At 41.0% G+C, this 22,857-nt stretch overlaps 1 long non-coding RNA gene across 1 annotated transcript in view; it reads right to left on the bottom strand.

Annotated features, from left to right (window-relative positions):
• LOC103693097 (uncharacterized) overlaps positions 1-22,857 on the bottom strand; it is a 79,745-nt gene that overhangs the window by 39,181 nt on the left and 17,707 nt on the right. The window lies entirely within an intron of this gene.

Genomic DNA, 22,857 nt, shown 5'->3' with positions numbered 1-22,857 from the left:
CAAAGCCAGAGGTGTAAATGTTTCTAAAGACCAGCTGCTAGGTGAAGGTCAGTGCATGGAGATAGAGACGCAAGCCACATATAATGAAGAAACCTTGGCATTATGTCACATACCAGCCTTCAATACCCGGGACAAGGTTGAAGAAACGGGAAAAAGGCTTGAAACATTTAGTCAGGCTCCAAGAGAAGTATTCACTGGCTTTTTTCAAAGATTAACCTCAGCTGAAGATGTAAATATATCAGAACCACTAGTTAGGGAGGAACTAATTGAATCTTTGGCTGTTGAAAATGCTAACGCTGAATGCGAAGAGGTGATGAGATGGTTGAGCGCATGATCGCCACCTACTGATGAGTAGATTAGAAATACAGTTGGTATTAGATTTTATTTGCCTGAGATAACCCCAATAGGAGAAGCCATTTCTAAAGGTTGTGAGAAAAGGCAAACTCACAAATGCCTTAATTGTGATGGGCAAAGTCATTTCAAATAAATTACAAAGAAAACCAAACTGATTTCAAAAGAGAGCTTATGACTTTTAGTATTTGCAAAAGATGTGGCAAAGGCAAACATTGGACTAAGGAATGTAGTTCAACAACAGACAGATGGGATAATGTTTTATCAAAAAACACCTGAGGAGCTTCTCACTGGCCCCAAAGCCAAACAGCAAAAATACTCTTCCACAGAACAAATTGGATTCTTTCTCATATAATAAAAGGGATACCAATTTCTGGAGCCCCTACACTTTATAGTGATGCAAATAAATCAGATAAGACAGAATATAAGTTAAAAAAATATGTAACATGGTTGAGAGTCCTTATGATTGAATTAAAAAATCAGAATTATATGTAATTCTCATGGTGTTAGATTTTCGAGAATTTCCTAATATAGTAACTGACTCTCAATACCCTGGAAGAGTTTTTTTGCATATAGAAACTGCTGAACTTATTCAAGATGATTTGGAATTGACTTCACTGTTTATTCAACTACAACGAATAGTCAGAATTAGGAATCATCCGCTCTATATAACCCCTCAGATCCCAAATGCTTCTGCCATACATTCTAACACAAGATAATGATGAAATTTGTCAGATGCCAATAGGAAGTATGCTAGAAGCATCAGCATTTCATAAAAACATGTTACAGCAATGGTTTAAATTAAGAATTTTTTATCACTTGGCAGCACGCCAAGAAAATTGTAAAAAAAAAAAAAAACAAACAAACCATTTGTTCTTTATGTAACCAAATTCCATTATCTTCAAGAAATAACCTAAAGGTACCCAAAGGAATAAAATTGGCATTGGATGTGTTTCATTTTACAGAGTTTAGTAAACTGAAATATGTGCACCATGTTATATTCAGGATTTCAATTGTCAACTGCTTCAACTTCACAAAAGGCTGATTTTGTAATTACGCATTTACGGAAGTTATGGCCATAATGGGGATACCTGAACAAATTAAGACTAACAATAACCCAGCATAAATCTCTAATAAAATGGGGCAACTTTTGTAGATATTATAATATAAAACATATTACAGGCGTACCACACAATCTTACAGGACAAGCAATTGTGGAAACATCTGTTTGTATTTTAAAAGAAATACCTAAGAAATAGGGGTAACAAAGACCCCCTAGAGATAGATTACATAATGCTTTATTAACTTTGATTTTTTTAATGCTAATGTGCAATGGGTTTTGCCTAATGCTGCTTATATTGACGTTGATTTTAATCCCAAAACTGCTTACACAAGTGTCTGCACTTAAGACACTAAGGACCTTTGCCCCCAGTTGGTTCTGATTGGTAAATAAAGATGCCAGCAACCAATGGCTGGGAAGGACATACAGAGACAGGACTTTTAGGATTCCCAGGCTTGGGAGAGAGAGGAAGGAGGAAGAAGGAGGTCTGCTGTGCTGGGACAAGGTGAAGGAAAGGAGAGAAGCCATGCCTGAGAAGAATGGGGGACAGGAAGTCATAGGCAGCATGTGAAGGAGCCGAGAGTACAGCCCAGTTGGGCAGCCCTCTGGGTCCAGAACAGTCAGGGTAGAATATAGAATAAAAACTCAGAATTATTGGTGGGAGGTGGGTTAACCACATGGAGGTTAGGAAGTGACCCAGCTATTGAGTTGATATAAGCAGATCAAAATATAAAGGCTGGGGCTGGGGATTTAGCTCAGTGGTAGAGCGCTTGCCTAGGAAGCGCAAGGCCCTGGGTTCGGTCCCCAGCTCCGAAAAAAAGAACCAAAAAAAAAATATATATATATATATAAAGGCTGTGTGTGTGTGTGTGTGTGTGTGTGTGTGTGTGTGTGTGTGTGTGTGTGTGATTCTATCCAGAACTTTGGGGCAGGTAGCATAAAACTGCACCCCTAGATTTTATAGATAATTATTACAACAGTAATGAACAAAAAATTACAGCTGCCGAGAGACATTGATTTAAAAGAGAAAATAATGCTGAGGTAAACCAAGCTGTCCTAACCTCAGAGTGGAAAACAAGGAATGTGTTATGTTAGAAGAGAGACTTTGTGTAGGTTTCCACGGGAAAGGAGAGATTCCTTCCAAACTGATAAGAATCAGATCTGACAGAGGGAGAGCTCCTCATAATCTTGGCAACAGACCGAAAGAAAGAAATAAAAATGACCGAACAGAACAGGTAATATGATTTTTTGGCCCCTCCATATGGGAACAGCTCTGAAACTAGCTGAGAAATGAAAATGTCTTCAGTCAAAACTCAAGTTTACATTAATAATTCTTTGGCTACATAGTCCTCAGGACTTTCCACTTCATTCTTTTAAGAGACATAGATAAAAATCTATATTGCTGTTTGGTTGCAATCCAAACTAGCTTAAGAAAGAGAGATGCCTTTTGTTTGCTCAAAGAACAAGGAATATCCATTAACTGAGCTGTGCACTTTGCACATTCCATACCTAGTCAATGCAAAATATTGTATATTACTTGTGAGACCTTATATGTTCACAGAGAATAGCAACAACAACAAAAAATAAGCAGCCTGAAGTGGAAATTTCTGGTTTCTCTGAGACTCAGTTGTGTCATGTGATGTTTTTCTGGAAACTGACTTCTGAGAGAATGTTTGGCTGAGAACAGACATGAGCTGGGTTTTGTTGTTGTTGTTGTTGTTGTTGTTGTTGTTGTTTTTTGTTTTTTTTGTTTTGTTTTGTTTTTTGTTTCGTTTTTTGTTTTTTGTTTTTTGGAAGCTGCCTGGATAAAGGGCATGTGATGTTTTGCTAGAGCAGATCCTTGAGAGGATATGTGAAGTTTGAAAGGGGTAGAGGTATAACCCAACAGACAGTGGATGACGCTGTGGTATTGGTTTGCCTCGATGCTCTTAGCTAGTCTTCATTGGGCTTTGCTGTGCTGATCTTCACTGATGAAGCTATGGCATTTATTCACCTTGCCTTCTTTGCTGATCATCATTTATTGTGACTTTGTGTGGAGAAACGCAACAAAGAACTTCTCATGATATTCCTGCAGCTTCTTACCATTTCCACTGATTCAGGCTGATTGCCAGAGCCTCGCAGTTTCTTCTGGATCAAAGTGCAGTTGCTGATTTGTGAATGGTGTTTGTGAGCAGATCGAGCTACCGCTGCTGATTCCTGTGAACTGAACTGTGGATATCCTGACAACAAAGATTGGAATCTTCCCAAAACCTATTTCTAAAAAGGTCCACATCCCCCTTTGCCCTATAAACCTTTCCTTTCCACTACCTGTGGTGGGTGGTGGACTAGAAGGCAAGCTAAAGCATTTAAGAACCCTTATTAAGGCTCGGATCCTGGCCCGCAGCAGCTCTCTGCTCCCAAACCCCGTGGGAGAGAGACCTCACCGCCTGGTCAGGTGGGCACTCCTGAGGCTGCAGAGTGGAAGAGACCACCAACACTGCCCACCCCTGCCCACATCCCTGGCCCAAGAGGAAACTGTATACGGCCTCTGGGTTCCCGTGGGGGAGGGCCTAGGAGCAGCAGGACCCCTGCGCCTGAGACACCGCCGGAACCTGAAGGAACAGACCGGATAAACAGTTCTCTGCACCCAAATCCCGTGGGAGGGAGAGCTAAACCTACAGAGAGGCAGACACGCCTGGGAAACCAGAAGAGACTGCACTCTGCACACATCTCAGACGCCTGAGGAAAACACCAAACGCCATCTGGAACCCTGGTGCACGGAGGCTCCCGGAAAGAGTGGCGCAGATCTTCCTGGTTGCTGCTGCCACGGAGAGGTCGTAGGCAGCACCCCACGAGCAAACTTGAGCCTCGGGACCACAGGTAAGACCAACTTTTCTGCTGCAAGAGACCTGCCTGGTGAACACCAGACACAGGCCCACAGGAACAGCTGAAGACCTGTAGATAGGAAAAACTACACGCCCGAAAGCAGAACACTCTGTCCGAATAACTGGCTGAAAGAAAACAGGAAAACAGGTCTACAGCACTCCTGACACACAGGCTTATAGGACAGTCTAGCCACTGTCAGAAATAGCAGAACAAAGTAACACTAGAGATAATCTGATGGCGAGAGGCAAGCACAGGAACCCAAGCAATAGAAACCAAGACTACCTGGCATCATCGGAGCCCAATTCTCCCACCAAAGCAAACACGGAATATCCAAACACACCAGAAAAGCAAGATCTAGTTTCAAAATCATATTTGATCATGATGCTGGAGGACTTCAAAAAAGACGTGAAGAATTCCCTTAGAGAACAAGTAGAAGCCTACAGAGAGGAATCGCAAAAATCCCTGAAAGAATTCCAGGAAATCATAATTAAACAAGTAGAAGCCCATAGAGAGGAGTCACAAAAATCCCTGAAAGAATTCCAGGAAATCATAAATAAACAAGTAGAAGCCCATAGAGAGGAGTCACAAAAATCCCTGAAAGAATTCCAGGAAAACACAATCAAACAGTTGAAGGAATTAAAAATGGAAATAGAAGCAATCAAGAAAGAACACGTGGAAACAACCCTGGATATAGAAAACCAAAAGAAGAGAAAAGGAGCTGTAGATATGAGCTTCACCAACAGAATACAAGAGATGGAAGAGAGAATCTCAGGAGCAGAAGATTCCATAGAAATCATTGACTCAACTGTCAAAGATAATGTAAAGCGGAAAAAACTACTGGTCCAAAACATACAAGAAATCCAGGACTCAATGAGAAGATCAAACCTAAGGATAATAGGTATAGAAGAGAGTGAAGACTCCCAGCTCAAAGGACCAGTAAATATCTTCAACAAAATCATAGAAGAAAACTTCCCTAACCTAAAAAAAGAGATACCCATAGGCATACAAGAAGCCTACAGAACTCCAAATAGATTGGACCAGAAAAGAAACACCTCCCGTCACATAATTGTCAAAACACCAAACGCACAAAATAAAGAAAGAATATTAAAAGCAGTAAGGGAAAAGGTCAAGTAACATATAAAGGCAGACCTATGAGAATCACACCAGACTTTTCGCCAGAAACTATGAAAGCCAGAAGATCCTGGACAGATGTCATACAGACCCTAAGAGAACACAAATGCCAGCCCAGGTTACTGTATCCTGCAAAACTCTCAATTAACATAGATGGAGAAACCAAGATATTCCATGACAAAACCAAATTTACACAATATCTTTCTACAAATCCAGCACTACAAAGGATAATAAATGGTAAAGCCCAACATAAGGAGGCAAGCTATACCCTAGAAGAAGCAAGAAACTAATCGTCTTGGCAACAAAACAAAGAGAAGAAAAGCACACAAACATAACCTCACATCCAAATATGAATATAACAGGAAGCAATAATCACTATTCCTTAATATCCCTCAACATCAATGGCCTCAACTCCCCAATAAAAAGACATAGATTAACAAACTGGATACGCAACGAGGACCCTGCATTCTGCTGCCTACAGGAAACACACCTCAGAGACAAAGACAAACACTACCTCAGAGTGAAAGGTTGGAAAACAACTTTCCAAGCAAATGGTCAGAAGAAGCAAGCTGGAGTAGCCATTCTAATATCAAATAAAATCAATTTCCAACTAAAATTCATCAAAAAAGATAAGGAAGGACACTTCATATTCATCAAAGGAAAAATCCACCAAGATGAACTCTCAATCCTAAATATCTGTGCCCCAATTACAAGGGCACCTACATATGTAAAACAAACCTTACTAAAGCTCAAAACACACATTGCACCTCACACAATAATAGTAGGAGACTTCAACACCCCACTCTCATCAATGGACAGATCATGGAAACAGAAATTAAACAGAGACGTAGACAGACTAAGAGAAGTCATGAGCCAAATGGACTTAACAGATATTTACAGAACATTCTATCCTAAAGCAAAAGGATATACCTTCTTCTCAGCTCCTCATGGTACTTTCTCCAAAATTGACCATATAATTGGTCAAAAAACGGGCCTCGACAGGTACAGAAAGATAGAAATAATCCCATGCGGGCTGTCGGACCACCATGGCCTAAAACTGGTCTTCAATATCAATAAGGGAAGAATGCCCACATATACGTGGAAATTGAACAGTGCTCTACTCAATGATAACCTGGTCAAGGAAGAAATAAAGAAAGAAATTAAAGACTTTTTAGAATTTAATGAAAATGAAGGTACAACATACCCAAACTTATGGGACACAATGAAAGCTGTGCTAAGAGGAAAACTCATAGCGCTGAGTGCCTGTAGAAAGAAACAGGAAAGAGCATATGTCAGCAGCTTGACAGCACACCTAAGATCTCTAGAACAAAAAGAAGCAAATACACCCAGGAGGAGTAGAAGGCAGGAAATAATCAAACTCAAAGCTGAAATCAACCAAGTAGAAACAAAAAGGACCATAGAAAGAATCAACAGAACCAAAAGTTGGTTCTTTGAGAAAATCAACAAGATAGATAAACCCTTAGCCAGACTAACAAGAGGACACAGAGAGTGTATCCAAACTAACAAAATCAGAAATGAAAAGGGAGACATAACTACAGATTCAGAGGAAATTCAAAAAATCATCAGATCTTACTATAAAAGCCTATATTCAACAAAACTTGAAAATCTGCAGGAAATGGACAATTTCCTAGACAGATACCAGGTACCGAAGTTAAATCAGGAACAGATAAACCAGATAAACAACCCCATAACTCCTAAGGAAATAGAAGCAGTCATTAAAGGTCTCCCAACCAAAAAGAGCCCAGGTCCAGACGGGTTTAGTGCAGAATTCTATCAGACCTTCATAGAAGACCTCATACCAATATTATCCAAACTATTCCATAAAATTGAAACAGATGGAGCACTACTGAATTCCTTCTATGAAGCCACAATTACTCTTATACCTAAACCACACAAAGACCCAACAAAGAAAGAGAACTTCAGACCAATTTCCCTTATGAACATCGATGCAAAAATACTCAATAAAATTCTGGCAAACCGAATACAAGAGCACATCAAAACAATCATCCACCATGACCAAGTAGGCTTCATCCCAGGCATGCAGGGATGGTTTAATATACAGAAAACCATCAATGTGATCCATTATATAAACAAACTGAAAGAACAAAACCACATGATCATTTCATTAGATGCTGAGAAAGCATTTGACAAAATCCAACACCCCTTCATGATAAAAGTCCTGGAAAGAATAGGAATTCAAGGCCCATACCTGAACATAGTAAAAGCCATATACAGCAAACCAGTTGCTAACATTAAACTAAATGGAGAGAAACTTGAAGCAATCCCACTAAAATCAGGGACTAGACAAGGCTGCCCACTCTCTCCCTACTTATTCAATATAGTTCTTGAAGTTCTAGCCAGAGCAATCAGACAACAAAAGGAGGTCAAGGGGATACAGATCAGAAAAGAAGAAGTCAAAATATCACTATTTGCAGATGATATGATAGTATATTTAAGTGATCCCAAAAGTTCCACCAGATAACTACTAAAGCTGATAAACAACTTCAGCAAAGTGGCTGGGTATAAAATTAACTCAAATAAATCAGTAGCCTTCCTCTACACAAAAGAGAAACAAGCCGAGAAAGAAATTAGGGAAACGACACCCTTCATAATAGACCCAAATAATATAAAGTACCTCGGTGTGACTTTAACCAAGCAAGTAAAAGATTTGTACAATAAGTACTTCAAGACTCTGAAGAAAGGAATTGAAGAAGACCTCAGAAGATGGAAAGATCTCCCATGCTCATGGATTGGCAGGATTAATATAATAAAAATGGCCATTTTACCAAAAGCGATCTACAGATTCAATGTAATCCCCATCAAAATACCAATCCAATTCTTCAAAGAGTTAGACAGAACAATTTGCAAATTCATCTGGAATAACAAAAAACCCAGGATAGCTAAAACTATCCTCAACAATAAAAGGACTTCAGGGGGAATCACTATCCCTGAACTCAAGCAGTATTACAGAGCAATAGTGATAAAAACTGCATGGTATTGGTACAGAGACAGACAGATAGACCAATGGAACAGAATTGAAGACCCAGAAATGAACCCACACACCTATGGGCACTTGATTTTTGACAAAGGAGCCAAAACCATCCAATGGAAAAAAGATAGCATTTTCAGCAAATGGTGCTGGTTCAACTGGAGGTCAGCATGTAGAAGAATGCAGATCGATCCATGCTTATCACCCTGTACAAAGCTTAAGTCCAAGTGGATCAAGGACCTCCACATCAAACCTGATACACTCAAACTAATAGAAGAAAAACTAGGGAAGCATCTGGAACACATGGGCACTGGAAAAAATTTCCTGAACAAAACACCAATGGCTTATGCTCTAAGATCAAGAATTGACAAATGGGATCTCATAAAACTGCAAAGCTTCTGTAAGGCAAAGGACACTGTGGTTAGGACAAAATGGCAACCAACAGATTGGGAAAAGATCTTTACCAATCCTACAACAGATAGAGCCCTTATATCCAAAATATACAAAGAACTCAAGAAGTTAGACCGCAGGGAGACAAATAACCCTATTAAAAATGGGGTTCAGAGCTAAACAAAGAATTCACAGCTGAGGAATGTCGAATGGCTGAGAAACACCTAAAGAAATGTTCAACATCTTTAGTCATAAGGGAAATGCAAATCAAAACAACCCTGAGATTTCACCTCACGCCAGTGAGAATGGCTAAGATCAAAAACTCAGGTGACAGCAAATGCTGGCGAGGATGTGGAGAAAGAGGAACACTCCTCCATTGTTGGTAGGATTGCAGACTGGTACAACCATTCTGGAAATCAGTCTGGAGGTTCTTCAGAAAATTGGACATTGAACTTCCTGAAGATCCAGCTATACCTCTCTTGGGCATATACCCAAAAGATGCCCCAACATATAAAAAAGACACGTGCTCCACTATGTTCATCGCAGCCTTATTTATAATAGCCAGAAGCTGGAAAGAACCCAGATGCCCTTCAACAGAGGAATGGATACAGAAAATGTGGTACATCTACACAATGGAATATTACTCAGCTATCAAAAACAATGACTTTATGAAATTCATAGGCAAATGGTCGGAACTGGAAAATATCATCCTCAGTGAGGTTACCCAATCACAGAAAAACACACATGGTATGCACTCATTGATAAGTGGCTATTAGCCCAAATGCTTGAATTACCCTAGATGCCTAGAACAAATGAAACTCAAGACGGATGATCAAAATGTGAATGCTTCACTCCTTCTTTAAAAGGGGAACAAGAATACCCTTGGCAGGGAAGAGAGAGGCAAAGATTAAAACAGACACAGAAGGAACACCCATTCAGAGCCTGCCCCACATGTGGCCCATGCATATACAGCTATCCAATTAGACAAGATGGATGAAGCAAAGAAGTGCAGACCAACAGGAGCCGGATGTAGATCTCTCCTGAGAGACACAGCCAGAATACAGCAAACACAGAGGCGTATGCCAGCAGCAAACCACTGAACTGAGAATAGGACCCCCGTTGAAGGAATCAGAGAAAGAACTGGAAGAGCTTGAAGGGGCTCGAGACCCCATATGTACAACAATGCCAAGCATCCAGAGCTTCCAGGGACTAAGCCACTACCTAAAGACTATACATGGACTGACCCTGGACTCTGACCTCATAGGTAGCAATGAATATCCTAGTAAGAGCACCAGTGGAAGGGGAAGCCCTGGGTCCTGCTAAGACTGAACCCCCAGTGAACTAGATTGTTGGGGGAGGGCAGCAAGAGGGGGAGGATGGGGAGGGGAATACCCATAAAGTAGGGGAGGGGGGAGGGGGATGTTTGCCTGGAAACCGGGAAAGGGAATAACACTTGAAATGTATATAAGAAATACTCAAGTTAACAATAATAAAAAAGGAACCCTTATTAAAGTAGGTTTTGAAAATATGGGGTTGGGGATTTAGCTCAGTGGTAGAGCACTTGCTTAGCAAGCACAGGGCCCTGGGTTCAGCCCTCAGCTCTGAAAAAAAAGAAATAGAGAAAGAAAGAAAGAAAATGTAAGCCTACGGGTGGTGCCCAACATGGCTTAGACACTATGGGTAACTCTGCTTCTAATGTTCTAGAGGAAAAGGCAGGTTTTGATGGGTTAGCAATGTTGTTTAAGATGGTTGGCTAAATAGCAGCTACTGCCACTGGCCTTGCTCCCAGAGGAGTTTTTCTGGATTTGCTTCATAGTTTTTGAGTAAACCATTTTGAAAATGTATAGGGGGAAAGCTAGCAATTCTTTTTTGTTAGAGAAGATTGCATAGTTGGCTATGCTCTTAGAGAGTTTGCAGATAGAAGTAGAAATGCTTGGGAAACAAAAAGGAACAGTGGAAGGAGAACGACACTCTTCAGGCTTGTTTTCTGAGATCAGGAATTTACAGCACAATGAAAACAGGAAGCAAACTAGGCTGGAAAGTAAACTGCCACCTCCATGCATTTTCACTGGCAGGTACCCAGAGCACTTTGACCAGATAAGGTGCCAGGAAGAGCAGGAGGTGGTACAGACTTAATGGGTTCTGCCAAGTGCACTACTAGAGAATTTGCTTGGGCTCACACAGGTCTTTGTATAACATATGCATGCCAATGATGGTGGCTATGCTTATAATGAGCTGACCTGGCATCTGATAGATCTAATGCATTTTTAAAAGGCTGTTATATTGTATGGCTTGCATTCCTCATTTGTTAAAGGAATGCTAAGTAACTGGGCTGTGCAGAATAGGGTTATCCCTTAAGATCAGAAGGGATTGATGTCAGCTGTATTAGCAGCTGGACAACAATAATAATGGTTGTCCTGGTAGAGGTGCAAAGCCACAAAAATAGAACAACATAATTTAGTAAGGAGGATAAATGTTACTAAAGACCAGCTACTTGGTGAAGGGCATTATGTTGACTTATAAGAACAAATCATATCTGATTATGTTGTTATTGAACAAAGTTGTGTTGTGACTTTGAGAGCTTGGGATATGATTGAGGAGCCCGGGGAAAAGTCCACCTCATTTACTAAGATAATACAGGGTTCTTCAGAAGCCTTTACAGATTTCTTATAGAAGTTTGGTTCAGCTGTAAAATAGAACCATGTCAGATCCTAAAAGCAGACAGTGCTATTGATAGAAATATTACCATTTGAAAATGAAAATACTGAATGTAAGAGAAATCAGACCATTGAAAGCACAAGGAGCCCTGGATTGATAAGAGATACAACTAGTATTGGTTCTTAGGAGCATAACATCAATATCATATGGCAAACTGTAGCTAGAAATTTCAGGAATCAAAATGCCATATGTTTTAATTACAGTGATTTTGGTCATTTCCAACAAATTTGTAAGAATAGGAGATTCAGGGCTTAAAATAGCAAATACATCGACTCTAGAGAATAAGGTAGAAGAGAACAAGCAGGTTCTGGTTGCTATGAGCCACAAAAGCTTCCAGGGCACTGTAGCCACTGTGGAAAGGATAAACATTTGTCTATTGATTGTTGGTCTAAGAGAGACATATTAGGTAAACTCTTGCTATCAAGAAATGAATTGATGGGTCTATCAGCTTTAGGCTCCACAGCAAACAAATACAAGCCATCTTCCTTTGGCCACCTGGGTGGTATCAAGTGGGCAAGATAATCAAAACTGAGTATTCCTGATCTTACACATGCTACAGAAGGAAGTACAACTTTGGATATGGCCACAGATACCCCTCTGACATTCCCTTAAAGTTGAACGTTGTAGGTTAACCATTGGTGTTTTATGATCCTTTACCCTCAGGGACAGTGGGAATGCTCTGGGAAGAAGCAGATTAACTTCTCAAGGATTTATTGTGCATCCAGGTTCCAGGTATAGTAGTTGGGGATAGCAGTGAAGAAATAAAATCCATGGCATACATGAAAAAGGAGATGCAAATTGATGCAAGGAATAGAATTGCACAACTGGTGTTTCCTTGCATCAAGGACAAGGTCACCTCAGTAGAAAGGACAGGGGCTTTGGAGGGTACTGGAAAATGTGTGTTCTGGCAAGCAATGGTTAATGATCAGAGACCCAAATTAATGCTACAAATGAATGGAGTTGATATTAAAGGTCTGGTGGATACAGGAGCTAATGTTAGTATACTTTCCTGAAAGTCTTGGATGTTAGTATACGTTCCTGAAAGAAAGCCTTGGAATCCAGTTTGGCAACTTCAGAAGGTTTATACACAGTTTTTAGGAATTGGTAAATTATCAGGAATAAGACAAAGTGTCCAATGGATTAACTGTGTGGGATCAGAAGAGAAAACAGGAAAGTCGAGACTTAATGTGGCTGATGTACCCATAGATTTTTGCCTGCAATTCCAGAGATAACAAATGAGGAAATAAGGGGTGAAATGGTAGATGCTCCTGGGGAAGGTATTGATGTGGGTGTTTGAGAGCAATCACAAGCTGTGCTCATTGCCCAAACACAGAACATCACAGGGATTGAGTTTCCAATCATATAAAAGGGGCCATTGCTGACATACCAACAGCCTTGCCCCTAAAACAGTTATTAACAGATTTGTATGGCAAGAGCAGTGGCTCATAACAAAATGAAAATTGCAGGCACTTGAACAATTGGTACAAGACTAACTGGAGACTCAACATATGGAAAAGTCTACCAGCCCATGGAATTTCCCTGTGTTTGTTGCTCTGGAACATGTAACTATGACACTCCACTGAGAGGGCAATGGGAAGTCAGTCATGTATTACAACAATTGGAGTCTTCCCCCATGCAAATAGAGTACCACTAACATCTCAAACTGAGCCAATAGGAAACACCTACCACTAAATCCACCCCATTCCTCATTGTTTATATAGTCCCTGTCGACATAGAATAAATCACACAAGTTACTTCACCAAAGATCATCTGAGAGTGGCTGTCTTTACTGAGCTGTAACACTTGGGGAAGAGCTCTCTCTCCTGAAGTATTCATCGATGGACCTTGAACCCACCTGGCTGGCCAGGCTCATGTCACTGCCTCTGCCACTGCTACCAACTCTGCTACTATTGCTGTTGTTGCCATGGAAACTGACAAGAGACCCGGAACCTCTACTACCTGCCCTGCTCAGGCCACCCAAACTTCCTTGCTGCTCTTCTAAGTGCTGGATACTTATTTGCATACTGATGGATGCTGACTGGGGCTGTGTCTGAAGGACAGATGATCAGGACTGCAGTCATGAAGACTCACCACACCGACGGATCTTCATGAGGACATTCAGACTGATAGGTTTGTGTAATTGATAATTGTTTCTGTTGTAAAAGTTAAACTGTATACAGTTTTTAGCTTAACCAGAAAAGGGGGAGATGTAGGGGAATTTTAATCCAGCAACATGACTGCTCCGTCAAGAGATCACATCCAAAGACCTTTTAGGTCTGTATGATCCAGCCAGAATGATTTGGCCTAAATAGTACCCCACCCTTAGTCACACCTTTAATCCTTAACAATGACGGTAAGGTTAGTTTATAAAGAAAGCAGTCATGTTTGAAAGTGACATCTAATTGAGGAGCAGACAAAGTGATTGAATCAGAGAAAGATTTGACAGAATGAGTCAGAGGTAGGATGCACCCACTCTCACAAGAATAGAACAGCAGAGGCTACTTAAAAGCAATGAGAGAAAAGGGGGGGGCGGTTGTTTGTAGTGTGTGTGTTGTGTGTTGTGTGTTGTGTGTTGTGTGTGGTGTGTGGTGTGTGGTGTGTGTGGTGTGTGGTGTGTGGTGTGTGTGTGTGTGGTGTCTGTGTGTGTGGTGTGTGTGTGTGGTGTCTGTGTGTGTGGTGTGTGTGTGTGGTGTCTGTGTGTGTGTGGTGTCTGTGTGTGTGTGGTGTGTGTGGTGTGTGGTGTGTGTGGTGTGTGGTGTGTGTGGTGTGTGGTGTGTGGTGTGTGGTGTGTGGTGTGTGGTGTGTGGTGTGTGTGGTGTGTGGTGTGTGGTGTGTGGTGTGTGTGGTGTGTGGTGTGTGTGGTGTGTGGTGTGTGGTGTGTGGTGTGTGTTGTGTGTGTTGTGTGTTGTGTGTTGTGTGTGGTGTGTGCTATGGCAGAGACAGGTTGCAGAGAGAACAAGCTAGACACAAGTGAAGACAGAATGAGCCAGAGAGTGAGAAGGAGTCAGATTAGAACATATTGACAAAGTTAGCATGGGACAAGGCAGAGAAATTTAGTTAGAAGCCGAGAGAAGCCAGATTCAATCAGTCAGCTTGGAAGATTAGATTTTATGGGGGCTAGAAGTTTCCAGGCCTGGGCTTAGGGATAGTTAGAACAGAGAGAGCTGCACTCACACGGTTTGGGTAAAGCTCTCATCTCATCACTTCATTGGAGGACATAAAAGTGACATTGACAGCCATGATGTTTTTCCACAGTTTTCATCCAGCTTCATGCCTGAATTTTTGTCAAGTGTTTTCTTCCAACCTCGTGTCCATTTTTACTGTCTGAATTCCCCCCTCCCCCCGGATTTCTGGCTCTCTATTTTCTCTCATGATTTTTATCATATATTTTAACCAATATTTTATTTTTACACTTCCTTGTGTTGGTATTTTCATCTGGGCTTTGTTCCCGGCTTTTCTGTTCATAGTTTTCTCCTCCATTTTGCTTACCCCTTCTAACAACATATTTTCACCCAGCATTTTGACGGAGATTTTGAGCCCCACTTATCTTGTTGCCATTCTCTTATACTTCTGTCAGTTATCCTGCCTGTATTTTCCCCCTGTATTTACGACTGTATTTTTGTATATTTTATGTGACTCTATTTTATGGCCAACATTTACACAGTGCATTTTCACCATAATTTATCACCAGCTTCCTGTGCCTGGACATGTCTCACAGATTTTTTTTCCTGTTTTTATGAATGTTTTATGGGCCTTGATTTTTTTCCTGATTTTTTTTAAAAGCATGCTGTTGACAGGGAGTTTTTACCAGGATGTTTCTGTTGTCATTTACTCTCGTACTTTGTTCTCAGTAGTTTGGTCCATAATTTTGCCTTGACTTTCCTCCTGGAATTTTGGCCTGATCTTTATGCACACCATTTCATACTGCATTTTTATGATTTTTGTGTATATTATTCACCAGCTGTGCCTGGAATTTTCTTGGCATCTCTGGCCTTGATAAATTCTTGAACTTTTAAAAAAAATATTTATTTATTATGCATATAGGGTTCTGTCTGCATGAATGCCTACAGGCCAGAAGAGGGCACAAGATCTTGTTCTAGATGGTTGTAGGCCACCATATGGTTGCTGGGAATTGAACTCAGGACCTCTGACCACTGAGCCATCTCTCCACCAAGTCTCTTGGACTTTTAAACTGACCTTTGTTCATGTTTGGTGTCAGAGACTTTTAACCAGCAAGTTTCATACTTCCTTAATGATGGAATTTTTGCCTAGACTGGCTCCAGGCCTCTGTGCCCTTATTTTTGCTCAGATTTTTCTGGGCTACATGTTGTTTTTTTTTAAAGATCTATTTATTTATTTTATGTATATGAGTACACTGTAGCTGTCTTCAGACACACCAGATCGCATCACAGATGGCTGTGAGCCACCATGTGGTTGCTGGGAATTGAACTCAGGACCTCTGGAAGAGCAGCCAGTGCTCTTAACCCCTGAGTCACCTCTCCAGCCCTACATGTTTCTTTCTGCACATTTTCCTGGCATATTTAATAGGGTAGTTCACCGGGCCTTCATGCCAAGTCTTTCAACCAGCCTTTTATACCATCTTTTGTGCCCAGCGTGGTTGCCTAAAGTTTTCCACACCTTGTTTGGCCTGAGATAGTCTCCCAGGCAATGCACATCTTATCCAGGATTATTAGTCTACATTTTCCATATCTTCTTTGTACCTGGAAGTTTATCCCAGCCTCTGTTTCTTTCCGTGTTGTTGTTGTTTTTGCATGTATTTTCCTTTTGGATTTTTTTTGTCCCAACATTTTTGCATGGGATTTTCATGTGGCATTTTTATAAGTGATTTCCACATTGTCTTTTTTTTTTTTTGTTCAGATTTCTTCATAGCCTTTGATTGATCATTTCAATTATTTCCTGGATTGTGATGTGATTCTTTTGCCCAGCATGTTCACTTGGCATAATTACTAGGTGTTTCTCCAAGCTTTGAGCAGTACTTTTTTTTTCCTTTCTTTCTTTCTCTCTCTCTCTTTCTTTCTTTCTTTCTTTCTTTCTTTCTCTCTCTCTTTCTTTCTTTCTTTCTTTTTTTTTTTTACAAAGGTTTCCTCCTAGATTTGGGGACATATTTTTCATATTGATTTATTGTGTGAATTTTTGGACCAATACTTCCCCCAGTATTTAGCATCCCTCCCCCCCCCCAGGATATATCACCCCACTTTCTTAGCACTTTTTGATTAGAATTTGAAAAAATATTATTCCTACATATTTCGCCCAGATTTTTCTCTTGGGTTTTGGTCAGAAACTTATGCCCAGCAACTTTCGGTCTGCATTTTCACCATGGTTTTTCTTTAGCCATGGTGCCCGTATTATCTGCCTAGCCTTGGCTCCCAGCTCTTGTGACTATGTTTATGGGCTGAATTTTTGTTCTGATATTTTCACCCAGCCTTTTCATAGCACATTTTTACAAGCATTTTCTATTGGGTTTTGTGCCTGACTTCATTTCCAAGATGGTGCCCTCAGCTTTTGTGCTTGTGTTTTAACCCATATTTTACACAGGTTTCTCACCTACCATTTGACTCAGCATTTTCACCAGGATTTTCTTTTCCCAGTCAGGTATTGATGGTTTATTGAATGCACGGCTCCGAAATTGATTAATCAGGGATGCAGCCAGAATTGTGGATTCAAAAACTGTGACTCCCCCCCCCCCTCAGAACCAGGTTTTATACAGGGAAAACAATGAACAGGTGTATTTGCAACATTTGCAACATTTGCAACCTTTGTAACACATAGGCTATCTAGACAAAGCAGTGCTGTCTGATCTTTTGAGCCCACGGTTTTTTTTCCTGAAAAGTTTACCTGGCGGCTTCTTCACTCAGCTCTTCAATCAAAAATTATCCCAGAAGTTCCACCCTAGATTATGCTTCCGGGTTTGTTTGTTTGTTTGTTTGTAATTTTTGCCTGACACTGCTGGATCATTGGCCTACCTGATCCTACAATATTTTCTCTCACTCTTACCAGAAATATTTTACCCAACTCTGTGTCTTGATTTTTCTCTTAGGATTTGGTCCTGGAATTTGTGCCTGTATTTTGCCCTGGATTGTTTTCCTTGAATTTTTCGTCTGACACTGAAGGACCCTAGGACCTTTCGCCAGCCATACACCAGCCGCCTCAGGTCAAGACTAGGCCAAGTACCTGCTTCCCACCATGGGTCAAGGCTAGGCCAAGTTCCATTCTCCACCCACAGTTGTCTTGAGGAGTAGGAACACTCTTGAAAAACTGCAAAATGAACTAACTGATAGTCATCTGACCCTCTGATCCCAGATAGAGTTCGAATGCATGCCATATGCTAGCTAGCCAGTAGATTCAATAAGTTTAAACTGTAACCTTGCTGATGTAACCTGTACCCCTAAAAATATAAGAACTGTTTGTTATAGCCATTCAGGGTCACCTTCTAGTCACTCATCAGGAGGGGCTGATTGAGGGTCGACCCTGATGCGCCAGAAAAATAAACCTCTGCATTTGCATCGAACTCCATTCTTGTGTTTCACTTGGGAGGGTCTCCTGGTAGTTAAGACTCACTTGGAGCCTTACAACATTTCTTACAGCTTTTTCTACCAGGAATTTTCACTAGGCTTTGTGTTTGAATTTTTGCCAAGATTTTGCTTCTGGATCTTGTGCTTGTATTATATTTTCCTGATTTCTTTTCTTCTAGTTTGCTGGTATGACATTTTGCACCATGCTTTTCACACAACATTTTTTTTTGCAAACACTGAGTTTTATTTGTTTTCTTTGGTGCTAGAGATTTAACCTAGGGTAGTACATATAGTAGGCCAGCACTCTACCATTAAGATAAATCCACAACCTTCTTTCTAATATTTCTTGAGGAAGGTTCAGCCTTGAACTCATTCTGTAGGTTCTGTAGGCAAGGAAGCCTTATATTTGTGATCCTTCTGCTTGCCAAATAGCTTGGGGTTACAGGCCAGCTACACAAGGTCTTTTTGTTTTGTTTTCATTTTCTTTATTTTTTTTTATTAACTTGAGTATTTCTTATATACATTTCGAGTGTTATTCCGTTTCCCGGTTTCTGGGCAAACATCCCCCTCCCCCCTCCCCTTCCTTTTGGGTGTTCCCCTCCCCACCCTCCCCCCATTGCCGCCCTCCCCCCAACAGTCTAGTTCACTGGGGGTTCAGTCTTAGCAGGACCCAGGGCTTCCCCTTCCACTGGTGCTCTTACTAGGATATTCATTGCTACCTATGAGGTCAGAGTCCAGGGTCAGTCCATGTATAGTCTTTAGGTAGTGGCTTAGTCCCTGGAAGCTCTGGTTGCTTGGCATTGTTGTACATATGGGGTCTCGAGCCCCTTCAAGCTCTTCCAGTTCTTTCTCTGATTCCTTCAACGGGGGTCCTATTCTCAGTTCAGTGGTTTGCTGCTGGCATTCGCCTCTGTATTTGCTGTATTCTGGCTGTTTCTCTCAGGAGCGATCTACATCCGGCTCCTGTCGGTCTGCACTTCTTTGCTTCATCCATCTTGTCTATATGGGTGGCTGTATATGTATGGGCCACATGTGGGGCAGGCTCTGAATGGGTGTTCCTTCAGTCTCTGTTTTAATCTTTGCCTCTCTCTTCCCTGCCAAGGGTATTCTTGTTCCCCTTTTAAAGAAGGAGTGAAGCATTCACATTTTGATCATCTGTCTTGAGTTTCATTTATTCTAGGCATCTAGGGTAATTCAAGCATTTGGGCTAATAGCCACTTATCAATGAGTGCATACCATGTGTGTTTTTCTGTGATTGGGTTAGCTCACTCAGGATGATATTTTCCAGTTCCAACCATTTGCGTATGAATTTCATAAAGTCATTGTTTTTGATAGCTGAGTAATATTCCATTGTGTAGATGTACCACATTTTCTGTATCCATTCCTCTGTTGAAGGGCATCTGGGTTCTTTCCAGCTTCTGGCTATTATAAATAAGGCTGCGATGAACATAGTGGAGCACGTGTCTTTTTTATATGTTGGGGCATCTTTTGGGTATATGCCCAAGAGAGGTATAGCTGGATCCTCAGGCAGTTCAATGTCCAATTTTCTGAGGAACCTCCAGACTGATTTCCAGAATGGTTGTACCAGTCTGCAACCCCACCAACAATGGAGGAGTGTTCCTCTTTCTCCGCATCCTTGCCAGCATTTGCTGTCACCTGAGTTTTTGATCTTAGCCATTCTCACTGGCGTGAGGTAAAATCTCAGGGTTGTTTTGATTTGCATTTCCCTTATGACTAAAGATGTTGAATATTTCTTTAGGTGTTTCTCAGCCATTCGGCATTCCTCAGCTGTGAATTGTTTGTTTAGCTCTGAACACCATTTTTTAATAGGGTTATTTGTCTCCCTGCGGTCTAACTTCTTGAGTTCTTTGTATATTTTGGATATAAGGCCTCTATCTGTTGTAGGATTGGTAAAGATCTTTTCCCAATCTGTTGGTTGCCGTTTTGTCCTAACCACAGTGTCCTTTGCCTTACAGAAGCTTTGCAGTTTTATGAGATCCCATTTGTCAATTCTTGATCTTAGAGCATAAGCCATTGGTGTTTTGTTCAGGAAATTTTTTCCAGTGCCCATGTGTTCCAGATGCTTCCCTAGTTTTTCTTCTATTAGTTTGAGTGTGTCTGGTTTGATATGGAGGTCCTTGATCCACTTGGACTTAAGCTTTGTACAGGGTCACACAACATTTTTATCATGACTCTGCACTAGCTTTTCCCCAGATCTTTCTCAAAGGAGGTGCACACAGTTATTCTGCTGTTATTGCTTACCTATACGTTTCTACAGGATTTTGGGGCATAATTTACATCCAGCATTTTTCACCCTGCAATTCCTCAACAATCTTTTATTGCAGGGCTTCCTCAGATACCACTTGTGGTTTAATTAGGACACTGAGATTTCAATATAGTTTAAATCTGCTGCTTCTTGTTGGGGCACTCTCTCAGGTAGCTGTCTAACTTAACCTTGGTTTCTATGACATCCCATCTCCCTCACTGCCTCACTGCCTGCTTATAGCTCCATTCCCTCTTCCTTCTGCTCCCTTCCATGTCTCTCTTTGTCTGCCTGAATAACTGTCTTCTCTTCTTCTTCCTCTCTCTCTCTCTCTCTCTCTCTCTCTCTCTCTCTCTCTCTCTCCAGAAGTCTCCAATAATTCCTGCCCCAACTCTGGACCATAAACTCTTTATTACACAAAAGATACATTCCAGTTTGAACTGGTCATCAGAAAGACAACACAGGATCTATCTCATAGGGTGCTTTTAGGCATCAAAGGATGCCTGACCATCTTTGGGGCAGGTGAGGAAGGACAAGCATTTACAAATAGAAAACACATGATGGGCCATAGAAATAGCAATGCCACCAAAATCCTGCCAGCACTTAGCTCTCTGCAAGTACAGCAGTCAGTCAACAATTGAAAATGCAAGAACACGCCATCATACAAAGGTTACCTCAACATCTCTCCCTTTTAGTCTAAGAAATGACTCTATTTCTAATATCACTAAACTAGTCACAATGAGAACCAATATGAGAACTATCAGGTAAGAATTATATTCATAATGCTTAGCCCACTTATATTTGTTAACCTTGGAGAAGGTATTCCAGTATCCTGTCCTATCTTTGTGAGTCCAAAGTTCTATATGTAAATCACTTTCTTATCACTGTTTAAAGTTTCCTATCCTCTGACCTTCACAACTTGCATTTACCAACCTTAAAACATCTTCTTTGACCCTAAAACACTTTCCTAGATCCTAAACAACTTAAGCTTTTGTGTCTTTCATATTACACACTTTATATCTCTTATATGAGTTTTCTTTTTGAATCTGAAAACAAGGAAAACTGTAAAATTATGGCTATCTAGTATTCGATCCCATCAGAGATCTGAGAAGGATTCATTTTACCTGAGTAAACAGGGAGTGCAGAGCAAATAGCTTCCAAGTCTATAAAAATGATGGAGATTACTGGCTACTGGGACAGTAACCCAAGGTTACTCTATGCTGGTAGTCATTTGTAAGACACTGACCCTCAGTCAGTGGTACTTACTTTGAGACACCCCTGAGTGAGACACTGAGGCACAGATCGATGCAAAAGCAAGGGGTTTAGTTTCCGGAGTGTTGGGGTCGACCTTCAGCCTCAAGGCGAGTGACTAGAAGCCGACCCCGAATGGCTATTACAAGCAGTTTTTATACTTTTTAGGGACACGGGTTACACCAGCAAGGTTACAGTTCAAACTTATTGGCTAAGCATATTAACCTTTAAAAAATCTATTGGCTAGCAAGCATCAGTCAGTACATTCTGAAAATTTTCTACTCAAGAATGTTCCTGTGGGTGGAGAATGGAACTTGGCCTAGCCTTGACCTGAGGCAGGAAGCTGGAACCTGGCCTACCCTTGACCCAAGGCGGGTGGGTAGAAGGCTACTGAAAGCCCCTAGGATCTGACATACTTCCCTGTGAAGCAGGAATTTTGAAGGACTGTCTTGACAAAGTGGGGAAATTGACTTCTCAGTGTCCTACTTGTGCACAGTTTGGACAGTGTGCTGTCAGCAGTCGAGTCAAAGGGCAGTTATTACCCAGTGTCCAGCTTTGCCCCATATGGAGAAAACTCCATGTTCTTTGGTGCCCATCAGTTTTGGAGGAGAATGGAGGGGCTGCCAAGAGCTGCTGTCTGTCACAAAAATGTCTTTCTATTATCAAAACATCTTAAATGTCATATTCTTCAGATCCTTGAAGTGTTTCAGGAACACCTATGTATCTAAAGTAAATCTAAATAAATAGGTTCTAGGTATTCCTTGCTGCCTAACTTTGAAAACATTTGTAGGAGGCTAAATAAAGCTTATTTCTGTAATTAACTAAGCCAGTACTTTACCTGACTACCAGTTTGATTACTTATGGGTGACCGATTGCTAACTTGTATTTCTTAATTACCATTAACAATTTACAATAGTAACTTTTATAAGACTAGAACTTTACATTAAATTTTAAATGAGTTGCATATGTGCAGCCAGGGCCGGGTTCCCAAATAACAACTCGGAGGCTTCCCTATGAGTAAATGCCTAGGCCATAAGCTAGTCTGGTTTCTTGACTGACTCTCACATTATTATCCCATTTATTCTAATCTGAGTTCAGACACATGGCTGGCTTCTCCTCACGGTCACACATCCTTACTTCTTCTGAGTACAGATGGCGAGTTCTCCCACGCCTGACTGTCTTCCAGAGTTCCTCTTGCTCTCTCTGCCAGATGGTCCACCTTCTAATCCTACCTCAACTCATCGGCCATCAGAATTTTATTGACAGGTGATGCTTCCACACAAGA

The sequence above is a fragment of the Rattus norvegicus genome, chromosome 8, assembly GCF_021556685.1.
Source record: "Rattus norvegicus strain SHRSP/BbbUtx chromosome 8, alternate assembly SHRSP_T2T, whole genome shotgun sequence".
Taxonomy (NCBI): Eukaryota; Metazoa; Chordata; class Mammalia; order Rodentia; family Muridae; genus Rattus; species Rattus norvegicus.
The sequence above is the reverse complement of the archived record's forward strand: the minus strand, read 5'-3'. Positions and strand labels throughout refer to the sequence as shown.